The 12399-nt window shown below is 35.8% G+C and overlaps 1 long non-coding RNA gene across 3 annotated transcripts; it reads left to right on the forward strand.

Annotated features, from left to right (window-relative positions):
• Positions 1 to 1368: 1368 nt before the first annotated feature.
• LOC109205331 lies at positions 1369 to 4293 on the forward strand. Of its 3 annotated transcripts, none has more exons than XR_002064649.1 (5): positions 1369 to 1940; positions 2023 to 2115; positions 2235 to 2335; positions 3557 to 3984; positions 4068 to 4293. It is a non-coding gene; the product is annotated as an uncharacterized LOC109205331 (long non-coding RNA). The 3 variants fall into 3 exon arrangements; XR_002064650.1 differs by having other exon boundaries at positions 1369 to 1612; positions 1749 to 2115; XR_002064648.1 differs by having other exon boundaries at positions 1369 to 2115.
• Positions 4294 to 12399: the final 8106 nt, after the last annotated feature.

Genomic DNA, 12399 nt, shown 5'->3' on the forward strand with positions numbered 1-12399 from the left:
CCTGGACGTGAGTGTCCGCAACATTGGACAGTTGATGCAATAGGTATTTCTTTTCTTGATTTATTCAAGCGTCACTATTTAATATTGCCTTTGTCTCTGTTTCTTGATTATAAATTATGGACATGAAACGTCATGATCCCATTTCTCTTGTCCTTGATGTACTATTTCTCATTTGATTACTGGTGAATGATTAGGCAAGTCCTTAGAGCACTAAAGTTGGGAAGAGCCATTGAATTTTCTTGGAGAAAAAGAAGTGATTTTTGAACTTGATAAGATAGAGTTGAGAATTGAACAGATCACAGCATGTGTAATTTGTTACTGGACTGTTTGTATTTTTACCTTGATAAGATAGAGTTTGTTTGGCACTGATAAAAACAAGTTTGTCAGTATTTTTACCTTCTTGACATTGCATTTGAGTGATCCTTTTATGTGTTTTATTTGTAATTTGTTACTGGGCTTAATCCAAATATTATGCATTTATGCACTCACAAAATTTTTAGCTTAAAAGGTGTCGATCGCGAAAGTCATTAGGAGGCAGGAGCGGAGCTAGCTCTTCGCCTACGGCTTCGAACAAACTTAGTAATTTTGTTATTATCTTAATGAAGTTTGGGTTATGCAGAATATGGATTAATTAGTAATTATTGAGATCTGAAATCTCTGAGGAAATAGGACAGGAAGGATCCTTCTTTGTACTATAACTGAAACAGGACAGATATCCAATTCTTAAGTCATTTCCTGTCACTGCTAAACAGTTATTAGTTTCAATGTGTTTGTTAAAGAGTCTGCGCATTCAATCCTAATTTAATCACTACTTGGGAGAATTAACAGGTTCTTTGTTAAGCACTTTTGGACTCTACTTCATTCAAATAAGAATATTGCTTCGGATGGAAAAACTTTGAAACTCTCAATTAAAGCAATAAGTTAACTCATGAATAGCCTCATTTTTTTCAAAGTCATGGAAAGAAGAAGATAAATGTAGAAAGAAAAATATAATGAAGTAGAGTTCAAAAGTGCATTTACCCTAACAGACTAACATATATGTTCTGCATTTTACTTTGGAGGTTGGGCCTATAAATTATCTTGCAGAACGATTTCAATGTCCCACCAGAAATGATTTGTCCCTTTCTAGTTTATGTTTCAGTACTTCTAATCTTGAAAATTTTAGATAATACACCTTTCATTTCTAGCAGAAATTAAGTAGATCATATCTATTTCTCAATAAAGCAAACTATATGGTGGCATGTACCATTGATAATGAAATGTATCCACAAATACAGAAACTAAAAGAAATATTCAAATTGCCAGAATGATGTTGCATGCTGTATTGAATACAAGACAACTTTTTAGCTTTTTATCAGTTTCTACAAAAGTTAGTTCGATCTTTTAACTTGATGTTTATTTTTAAAGATTCGCAAGGAGCTACCAAGAAACTCAAAGTAAAGGTTAAGGATATGATGTATTTATCCGACGGAAAATGTATTGTGGTTGAATTTGATGATATGGATCAGCCAATTGGAGAAGGGCAAGGTGTTCTTGCAGGCTTTTGTGGAATTTTAGCAACCGACTGCTCCTTATTTCCAATTCACTTCAACAAATGGCCAGATTTACCTAAGTCATACTTCAATTGTTGCTTTGATCAAATTATAAAGATATAAGCTCTATTTTCTTATTGTTGTAACTCTGTTTTATGTCGTTAGACTGTATATTTGTATGTAATAAATTAGCTAACAGAAGTTTTATTCCTGTAGCCACGATTCTGTTTTAAGACAACTGAGTTAAATGCACGAGCATATGTTTATAGTTCTATTGGAAAGAAGTGGAGTTCAGGAAGGCAAAGGTTGTGGTATGAGTTCAATGACCCACTTAAGACCAAAGCATCAGGGATTCCACGGGATCAATGGACTTCTTATGTTGCTTACCATTTTAATGAAAAGACAATGGTATTTATTTGAATGCTTCAATTAGTATGTGTAATTATATACTTTTTTATTTGTATATTTGAGTTATGTGTATTTTTATGAGGAAATGAGTAAAAGAAATGCTGAAATTCGGAAGAAACAAACTGTTGCACACACTGGTGGTTCCAAACCAAACTCCAGAAGAAGAGCTGAAATGGTGATAAATGTTAATTCAATATGTTTTACTTTAATTAAACTTNCAATATGTTTTACTTAATTAACTTGCAAACTGTTCCTATTTAGTCAAGTTATTCTGACTTGATTTTTTATTTATAGATGGCTGAATCTGGACAAAACCCTGGACGAGGCAACTCTATCTTGCTACTCATAAGAAGGAAGATGGGTCATATGTTAATGAAGCAGCAAGAGAAATATGTGTAAGTTTCTACTTGTTAAAAGCTTCATCCTAACATCAAGTTAATAAGATTTCAATCTTTCAACTGATTGTTAAACTGTTTCAAGTGGCGTAGCAGTATTAGTACTATGAATAGTAGTAAGTTGTTTGGTTTCTCTTGTGGAATAGTAGAAGTAGTTGTTTCAGAATTTACTATAATATTATTGCCTTTTGGGGTCTGTAGTTGCAATCTTTATAGCCAGCAGGATTAGTTTATGGTTTTTGCGTTCTTGCATTTTTAGCTGCAGTTATTCAACATATTAAGGTACGTGTTTTGTGGAATTACATTCTGCCGTTGCCTTTGTAGTTGATATATTACTTGAACCTAAGTTGTAGTAAGTTGTAGCTAAGTGCCGTTGCTCCATTTCTTACGTGTCCTGCACAAATTTCTCCTACTTCTTTCTTGTACCAGCTCCCTACTTCATTGATTCCTTCTTCTGCTTCCTCTTCCTTCCCTTTTTCTTTGGCCTAGGACTAGTGTCAGAACTTGAGATAGAGCCAGAGCTGCAGCTAGAACTAAGGCTAAAAGTGGAGAAAGAATCAGAACTAGTGCAAGCACTGGGGCTGGAATAGGGAATAATAATTTCGGCAACTGCATCATGAAGCCTGTAGCAACCACAGGGAGTCGCTACAATTTCACCCTTTTCACATAGGTTTCTCAGATGGTGCCTGAGTATAGTAACATGAGCCCATTTGCATGGATTTTCATGACTTGGATTCCATGAAGAGAAGGATGTAACAGAAGAGGAAGAGTTAAAAGTGGAAAGCCATGACATTAAAGAAAGCCCTTCTTGATTTAAACCGGAAATGACAGTAGGGAATAAAGATATGTTCAGAAACAAGAAGAATAAGGTAATTGTTAGTTTGCTTGACATGATTATAGTGTATGTACTCTGTTCTACTGTACTTCTATGTCTGCTTCTTGTTGCCAAATGCAGTCATTAAAATTTATCTGCAATGATTTCTTTATAATGGTTACTGGTATTGGAAAGGCACCAGAATTTTGCAGGAATTATTATGTAAAAGAAATGGAATTTTCAGAAATTGTTTTCCTCCAAATATACCTGTCTTCAACTAGATTCAGAAATTGTTGCCAAATGCAATCATTAAAATCTAATTATTGTTTCTTAGATTATGCTTGCTGCATTCTTTTGTGTGCTGAAACATAAAAGAACTCATTAGCTGTTGTGTATCTTATATTCAGGAAAAAATTGAGCTAGTTGTAAGTCAAAGCGCCACAGATGAGTCTGAAGTTTCACCAAATGATGCCGTTGGTAAGGTGCTAGGAAAAGAGCATTCTGGAAGGGTAAGGTGCTTGGGTTAGGAGCTATCCCGAGTAAAGTTTTTAGACAAACAAGACGTCATTTTGGAGGTATAAATTCTTCTAGTTGTGATAATGGTTCATGTTCGTCCAAATGCGAAGAGAAGTACAATCAGATTGTAAATGCTCACAATCAAAGCCAAGAGAAGTACAATCAGATTGTAAATGCTCACAATCAAAGCCAAGAGAACTATGCTCAAATGATGACTGCACACCTCCAAATGATGAATGCTTTCAAGACATATATGATTATGAAAGAAGGGACAATACCTGAACAGTTTGCTGGGATTTTCGTTTCTCCTTCGGCAGCGGTAAATAAAATCTAGCTATATGTAGTTTTTTAATTTGAAAAACTAAAAGAAAAAAACTTTAAATGCTTTTTATTTCTTTGCAGCCAAGTGATGCAGCTAGCGGATCCATTTCACCTATGGGCGTAAGAGGATCATCTATTGATAGTAATCTTAATGAAAATCATTGAATTTCTTTGCAAATGTAGTAGATGATTAAGTATGATACTTTACTTGAATGGTTGAACTAGATATTTTGTTTTTAAGTTTAGTTTTTGAGATTAATGACAATACTATCTACTTATGATTCTATAATATGTGGATGTTACTTAACATTTATGCATCTTTAGTATTATGTTAATGTCTCTTAAAATTTATTTAATATAATTAAAATATTGTATTAGAAAAATAGGTATCCTCATAATTCCTCTCCTACCCCCCCCCCCCCCCCCTCCCCAAAAAAAAGGTCTTCATGGAATAGGGGAGGTTACAACTGCCATTAAATAAACAAATTGAGGGGGTTAAAGCTGCCGCGAAAATAGAATTTCTCATATTTCGAAAATATATTGCGGAGGTTGAAACCGCCGCAGGATGACTATTTTGCGGCGGTTTTACCCCCCGTTACAAGTTGCACATTGATTAAAAATTTAATTTGTGGGAGTTAAACCGCCGAAAAATAACCTCCGTTAAATGGTTACGGCGGGCTTTAAAAAACTGCCACAAAATGATTGTGGCGAATCTTACAGCTGGGGTTTTGAAGACCGCCGCAATGTCAAATAGCGGGGGTCCCTGACCGCCGCAAAACGTGAAAATACCCCCGCAAATAGGCTATTTTTTTGTAGTGTTTCCACACTCGGACGATTCTAGAGCTCCAAAAAGGAGAGCTTTCAACCTGGTTATTGAAGGTAAGTAATTCCTACCTTACTGTGAGTTAACTACACAGATTATGGGTAGGTTTCAACATGAAATTTGGTAAAAATTGCACGGGAACCTATACCCATTTTTTTTAAAACTTTTAACTTGTACCCACTTCTTAAATAACTTCAGCTCCCTTTCTTCTCCTTCTTCTCCTCCTTCTTCTCCTCCTGCAAGTCCAGTGTTCTTGGCTATGTTCTTGATCTAGTTCATGTTCTTTCTTAACTAAATGTTGACGTCATTTATAAAAATTGTGCGACTGGTCTTTCATGAACGTTCAAATAAGCTTTCTATACGTTTTTACGAATTTCGTTCATTTAAATCTGTCCAATGAATCGTCTATCAGATTATGTCAATTGATGTTTGATAAAAGAATGAAAAGAACTTTCCTAATTACTTGAGAAAAAAAATCTATTGCGCATGTGAAATTACTGAATTCGGTAACCCAAAGAGGAGAATTTTATCCAAGCTTACAAAAACTTCAGCTCTAGAGCTGAAGTTTCCCGGTTACAACACAAAAACTTCAGCTCCTAGAGCTGAAGTTTCCCAGTTACAACACAAAAACTTCAGCTCTAAAGCTGAAGTGTTGTCTTTAATAATTGCTTTCTACGATAGGTTACTTTCTGTAGTTGCTGCAACTGTGCATATGGTAATTTATTGGCATTAATTTTCTTCCCTCCAGCTTCTGACTACTGCGTGTTATCCTTTGAAGTAAGCTAATTAAAGTCAGATAGTATCTGTATTCATCTTCTTGTAGTAGTTTTATGAATATTTTCATATTTTGTTGGCAGACGAGAAATTTGTTGGCAAACGAGAAATACCTAAAATTGCCAGGTGCACATAGTTTGATAACTTCAGCTCTAGAGCTGAAGTTTGTTAGTTACAAAACAAAAACTTCAGTTCTAGAGCTGAACTTCATGCCCGGCTACTAAAATGCTGAAGTTTTGCGTGATTGTCTTTGCTACTTCAGTCCGTATGCTGAAGTTATGTGAAAAAGCGGGTACGCTTGCAATTTTTTTTGCAAAGCGGGTACAGGTTAAAACGTGACAAAAAAAGTGGGTATAGATGCAAATGCCCCTGAAATTTGGTAGAAATCATGGGTTTGGGAGAAAAACCTAGGGTTCAAGGAAAATGATATTTTACCACGAAAATGATTATGAAACTTAGTGAAAATCATATATTATGTTCTTAAAGTTAGGGTAACAACTTTCTTCAAACGTTTCCGGAATCCGAGCACGTGGGCCCCGAGGTGAATTTTAGGAATCTTGCAATTTGGGTTGGGGAATCATTTTAATAGTGGAAATATAAACTTTTGAGCATAGATTAATTACTTTATGTAATGTTTGGCTAGTTCCAACTCGTTTGGCATCAATTCCGGAGGTTTGAGCGCAATCTTGAATTGGGAAGTAGGCTTTGAGAAGAGGTAAGTCTCTTTTCTAACCTTGTAAGAGGGAAACACTCCAACAAACAACATTTTTTTCACTCAAACTACAAAACAACTATAAATATGAAGTAAATTCCTTACGATATGTTATGGTGTTTTAATATGCAATTTTGATAACCCTAATACCATAATCAAAAATGCATTTATGCCCTACTGCATAACATATCTTAAGGAATTTTAATATGTGTGTACATTAGTTACAATTTGTTATGTTATATCTTTACAGTATCTGGTTCACATACGTTGTTAAATTCATGTAGTTATTTGACTTGAAATTAGAGAAATTGACTTAAGATAAAGTTAAGCATCTACGAGAACATCAACGAATAATACCTTTTTATTAGCCTGTTAAGTGAGATTGGTTCATGTTCTTGAATGTGTAATCCAATTATTGAGATTATAACGCTGAGTCTCTGACCTTAGTGTCAAGAATTTAAATCTCAAGAATAGTTTGAGTATTATTGTTAGTTAGACTTTTCTACCTTTAATACGTATATAAAGAATAATATTTTAATTGACAGCTTTGCACCCGAGCTTCGTTAGACTCCGCTAAAATTAAGGGGTAGATGAAGAAAATAAAAGAGATGAAGCTGAAAAAAATTCCATTATGGTGTATAGTGAGAAAATTAGAGCAAGTGGAGTGTTATGGTTGGTTATTCGTTACTTGAAATAATCTTGAACCACTAAGTGGTAAATGTAGTTTGACCTAATGTAAAACTTAAAATGCCAAATATAATAAATCAATACAGTGTGTATACATTGAGAAAGTAGTTCCTAATGTGTTATAGCATGAATATATGTCCTTTAATCCTAGTAAGAAAGAAATAGACATGACTAAAGGCAGTTATTAGGCTGGCGACACCAGGCCTGGAGCCAGGTCTAGTTCGAGTTTTGAAGGCTTATTTCGTCTCTTGGTTTGACTAGGATTCGGCTTACACGTTTAGATCTTTTACTACACATATAAATAGACCTAAAAATGCCACTTTTGAAGGGGAGATCGAGTTTGGACACAACTTTAGACTTAGGAAGAGCACACAGCCGTCGTGGAGACCTACGGAGGCAAGAACACACTAGGTGCAAGGCGGAGAGTTCTCCTACGAGTTTTTCACTTCCTTCTTCCTATTTTCATTATTGGTTATGAATTCTCGTATTGTAATTATGCATACTACTATGAATAGCTAATTTGTTATCTAGGGTTTTGATGGAACCTATTGGGGGATGATTTTCCTGTTACGTTAATATAGTTTTGCCGTAGTATTTTCTCTATTTGTTCAACTACGTTATTATTGTGGTTGGTTGAAGAGCTCTCAATCGAATGTGCCTATTTAGTGTGTATTACTCGGGAGAGAGTGCATATTTAGGTAGTTGTTGAACAACATCACTCCTAACGTATATGAGGTATCAATACGGAGGTTTTAAAGGTGAGAATAGGGATAACGAAACCTTGGTGCGATCCGAGTGAGCCGTACTTAATGTCAGCTAGCGTAATTCGAAAAAATATGTCTAGTAAATTGTGGTAGTTACTCGGAAGAGAATAACAACACTCAAAGTGCTCATGATCGGCAGAGAAAACTTAGGCAAATTTATAGGAAACGTAGCGGAAAGGACTCCGGCAATAGGAAAAATCACAACTCTAGACCTCCTTAATCTTGTCTCCAACCCTTATTATCCCTAATTGTAATCTATTAAATTATTTTGTTAGTTAATTAGATACAAGAATCTTAATATTTATGACATAGGAGGCATAGGACCTATGTAATTTGGAGGCAAGACAATTGCAAATTGAAACAATTCCAGTTTTTTATCGAGTGCATATATATATAACTCTCCCTCGTAGAAATGATTTTACGTGAACCAGATTAGTAGTATACAAATTAGGATACAGTACATATCAGCATAATTTTATCTTTTAAGGTATTATTTTAAGGTTGGACTTAAAACTTTTGAATGTTCCAATAAGTTTTATAGCTATTAACATTCGTGAATTAAATAATGCTAGCAAAAGCCCAAACAAAAATCAAATCAATACTAATGCTAACAAAAGACATTCAATTCAATACTACGAACGGGAATGTATTGAATATTTTATAGGCATATAACCTTAGATCTCAAGTGGTAGTAACAAATCTAGTAACTCATTTAATACATGCCACGCACATATTTGGCATGCTGATCTATACTATATGGAGGGACAGGAACAAGCTCAGATTCCATGGAGGGACAATAACTGTCAATTGTATTTGTAGAGAAATCGCAATTCATATTCACACGAGAGGAAGATCAATACAGAAATGGCAAGGAGCACTTGAGAAGCTGAACTATTATTCTTAGGAGACAATGTAGTCTGTGTTCATCTTGTAGGTACTTAGTCGAAGTATTTTCCTACTTAGACTACAAGCTTGATACAAATAGGATCGTATATGGTCAGCATCTACTTGCTTTGTAAAGTCTATTTTTTTAGAATTATTAGAAATACTATTTACCAAAAAAAAAAAAAAAAAAAAACCAAAAACAAAAAAGGTGATACGGACCAAGATGGAAATGTTAATAGTAATAATTTAATGGTTTATAGTGAATGTAGATTTAATAAAATGCAGAATTTGTAGGGATAAATTATCGGATGGGATGAGAAATGGGATATGTCACAGATTTGAATTACTTTGTTGAAGGAATTACCATTGTTTAACCAAAAAATAGAATTTCAGTTAAAACTAGAAATTAAGAGAAAAAATCGGGTTACTGATAATCAGGAGACGAAAAGAATAAAGAATTTAGGAAAATAATAAAGCAGTAAATAAGTTTGTATTTCAATGTAATCTCAATGATATTTCGTGTCCTTACAAATGCTGAGATCTCCTCCTTTTATAGTTGATTCTTCTAGGAAAAGGTATAATGACTCAGTCTTAAAGAGACAATTAGGAGCATTAAATGACATTAAATGAAATGTTACTCAATCATACCTATTCAATGCTGATTCGCTAACGTATTTGACATTTAATACTGAATTTAGACTCCTTTATGCTGTCAGATTCATATCTTCAATTCTTTCTGACCTCCTGGCTTTAATTAAGTTAAACAGACACGAAACTCGTATCATTTGAATAGCATCTCGTGCCTATTTATCTCTCTTCTCTTCGTATCTGATATCGCCCGTGCCTCTCAATTGATCATCATGTTTTGACTATTTGACCAGTCCACGTGTCATGCCACATCACCTTCAATATAAATTCAGTTTTTTCCCAATACAGATAGTCCCCCCACTTTCCATTTATTTATCGATTAAATATTTGGGAAGTGGATCTTCATTAAAAAGGGAATTTTTGCCATAATCAATACTATGACAGTGTTGACGCTTCAATTGTCTCTTCTATTTAATGCACCATATACGTGTCACCTTCTCACTAGTTCTGCGATTTTGCAGCCTTTTTTTAAGGCTTTTTTAACTCCACTATTCACGAAGTGATAGTTGCCTTTATTATAGGCTTTCCATCGTTACACTTTTTAATTATCGACGGTTGAGTTTATATATAAACTTGCCCCCTTTTTCCTTTGTCTTCTTCTTCACAAGCTTTTTACCAAATTTCTTGCTATTAACTCTTGTTCACTTCTTCTTCAGTTCATACCTTCTCACTATGTCGTCTTCGAATCCTAACCCTAAAAGAGTCCCAATTCTTGATAGTTTTCCCAATGCTCCTGCTAGAAGTAGAAGAGGTAGAGGAGGTGTGCTTCGTGGTACAGGGTCGGTTCGTGGTGGTACCTCTGGTTCCATCATTCCTTCTTCTAGTTCCGGCAATATCTCTAGAGGCTCTCTTTCTAACAAATCTTCTTCTAAAGGCAAAGAAACTTCTGAGTCTAACCAAGAGCCTCTGGTTGAAGAAATTGTTCCAACGGACTTATCCTTTGAACATGACAAAGAATCCCTTCGTGACCAAGTGATTAAATTAGAGAGAGCTGATAAATATCCCTCTTTAATTACTGAACCTTTGATTCAGATTGTTCGAAGAGATTGTCGTTGGAGAGGTGACACCCAAATAGTTATTCCTACTCCACATCAAAGAATATCTTCTTATAGGGTTGGCTTTTCTTTCGTTTACACTTATCCCTTTACTTTGGGATTTATTCCTGCTATTGACCCTGTCATTCTTGATTTCTGTCGTTTTTTCAAAATTTGTCTGGCTCAAGTTGGTCCTCTCGTATGGAGAGCAGTAGCTTGTTTGAGGTATATGTCAACCAAAGCTGATGTTGACTTTACTTTTCCTCATTTAATTCATCTTTATCACCCCAAACTATTCCGCAATGGTGTTTTTACCTTAACTGCAAGAAGTAAGAGGGTTTTGGTTAACCCTGAAGATAATAATGACCGTGGCTGGTACACCCGGTTTGTTGCTGTTCCCACAATTGATTTGGTGGGTGAATCAAACATTCCTTTTCCTGAGAAATGGAACTTTGCACGTAAGTATTTTCTTCCTTGCCGTATCTGCTTTCGTTATTTCAACTTCTCTTCTAATTTTATTTTGCTTTTTTGTAGCAACCATGGGAGATGTGGAATCCGTTCCTAATTTCCGTGGTTGGGTAGATGCTGTCTTGAAAGCCGTGCCTATGGAGGCACGAACTTGGAAATCTATTTCCAACAAACATGGTTGGAAAGTGAAAACTCACGGTATACATCCCCTTTTTGCTTCTTGTGTGTTAAATTCTTTTCCCCTCTTTTAACTTTTTATCCTTCTTATTGTCAGGATTTGCTATTCGAGGGATGTCGGCTGAAGTAGCTATCACCCTTCGAGCTTCTTCCAGTACTCCTCTTGCTTTGGAAAGAACACAAGCCACGCTGTCAAAGAGAAAAGTGGTTGAAGAGGATTCTGACGTTGATGAAGATGAAGATACCTCTTTGACAGCTCGTCCTAAAACCAGGAGGCGCATTGTTTCTGAGGATGAAACTGAAATCTCTCCCGCTCGTATTTCTGAACCCGTTACTATTACCTCCGATGAAGAAACCATTCCAAGGGACTCCCCTGAATCCACTCATCGCCTCTTTATTGAGGGCTTCGAAAGTGGTGAATTAGGGCCGGTTTTAGATGAAATCCCTCTTTCATCTTCCGTTCCTGTTCTTTCTGTTCCTCCTCCTCTAATTTCAAGTGTTTCCTTACCCACTTTGTCTGTTCCTGCCTCTTTGTCAATTTCTGCTCCCTTACCTGCCTCGACTCCTTCGACTACTACCATTTTCACCTCTTCTACCATCCCTCCTTCTATAGTTCCCCCTTCCTCTGCTCATTATGCAGAAGAGGGTTCTAGTAGCAGAAGCATGGCTATGAGGAGTGTAACACTTGAGGTTCCTGCTAATAGCAGTCTTTTAAGGAAGTCTGGCAGAGCAGATGTTTGGCTTGAACCCTTAATTGGGATATTGAGAAAAAGAAGATGGACAGTCACAGTTGTCTAACTTTGATGAATGATATAGTTCACTGTACATTGAAGGTACTCTCCCTTTACTCTTTAATAAATTCTTTCTTTTTAATTCTAACTTTCATGAATTGTTTTTGCAGGCTAACCTCATTGGTACGGAGTTGATGGGAAGAATTTCCCTCTTAGAAAAGAAGGCTCGTGAGTCTAATCATACTTTTCTTGAGGCCGAGAGGATAGCTAAGGAAGCCCAGCTTGAGGCAACCAATTGGAAAGAGCAGTTTAAAAATGCTCAGAAAAAGATAAAAGAATTGCAAGAGAATAATCGTGACCTGGAACAGCAAAAGCAAATTCTGACTTCTGAATTAGCGGCGGCCAAGGCTTCTTCTAGTAAAGCTGAGAAGGATAAGGAGCGTCTTGAATGTTCTTTTTCAGAACAATTATCAAAGTCAAGCGAAGAGATTAGAGAACTTAAGGTATTGTTGAGCAAGAAAGAAGAGTACGCGGGGGAGCTAGTTCAAAACTTGTCTCAGGCTCAGGCTGATTTGCAAATTTCCTCTGATAAGGTTCGTGCCTTAGAGACTTCTCGTGCCTCCCTTGAAGCTACCCTTGACTCCACTTTGGCTGAAAATCAAATGTTAAAAAATGATCTTGCCTCGTGGGAAAAGGATTATGAGCTTCTT

Source organism: Nicotiana attenuata, unplaced genomic scaffold (assembly GCF_001879085.1).
Source record: "Nicotiana attenuata strain UT unplaced genomic scaffold, NIATTr2, whole genome shotgun sequence".
NCBI lineage: Eukaryota > Viridiplantae > Streptophyta > Magnoliopsida > Solanales > Solanaceae > Nicotiana > Nicotiana attenuata.